This window comes from Sinocyclocheilus anshuiensis, unplaced genomic scaffold (genome assembly GCF_001515605.1).
Source record: "Sinocyclocheilus anshuiensis isolate Anshui unplaced genomic scaffold, SAMN03320099.WGS_v1.1 scaffold922, whole genome shotgun sequence".
Lineage (NCBI taxonomy): Eukaryota > Metazoa > Chordata > Actinopteri > Cypriniformes > Cyprinidae > Sinocyclocheilus > Sinocyclocheilus anshuiensis.
In genome coordinates, this window is record NW_015539883.1 from 494,340 (window position 1) to 495,091 (window position 752).

The following is a 752-nucleotide window of genomic DNA, read 5'->3' on the forward strand; positions in this document are numbered from 1 at the left end:
CATTAGAAATAATAGTTTCAAATACATTACGAATATGGAAACAGTTGGATTTGTGCCGAATGAGACGTTAGTAATAACCTCCAAATACATCTAGCCAAACCCGCGCTCGCTCCGTCTCGTACGCAGGCACGCATTCACTGTCATGATCTAATGCACTGTAAATGCCGGATTTTTAAAAACAAATAGGCCTACCGGAACGCAAACATTTAAAATCTGACATTTTCCGGAACAGGATCCAGCAGGATCAAATTAAGTACTGGTCATAATACTCACATAATAATGTTTCATGTGAGCAACAGTGTGTTTTGCTGCAGCAGTGCTGATGGAAGCAGTTCACTGACTGCAGCCCAAACACGCCACAGTTACGTTTGGGATAATATTATTTTAAATGCCATAATGTCAGTTGAAAACACTGCAATTGTTTTTTAAAATACAACAACGAGCACCACTAAACCATTTAAAGAGGCGCGTCCAGCGGTCTCCGTGACGGGATATGAAACAGTCAACAAAGTAAAATGATCTCAAACGAGCTCTCTTCATTTTATCACATAATCATATTAATCACACTTATTCATTTTACAATCCGGCCACGCTGAGAAAGCGGGGTTTTTTTTGTGTGTGTGTGAGAGTGGCTTTTGCACATCCTGTCATGCCTTTGACTGCGTGCCGCTGCAATAGACACATTTTGCAGCATTAAGGTTAACGATTAATTGATCGTTAATTTAAACGACGATCGATCATGGAAATTATCG

General features: G+C 40.0%; 1 protein-coding gene across 1 annotated transcript in view; it reads right to left on the reverse strand.

Annotated features, from left to right (window-relative positions):
• Positions 1 to 752, reverse strand: part of LOC107685489 (bifunctional heparan sulfate N-deacetylase/N-sulfotransferase 1-like) — a 40,167-nt gene that overhangs the window by 33,966 nt on the left and 5,449 nt on the right. The window lies entirely within an intron of this gene.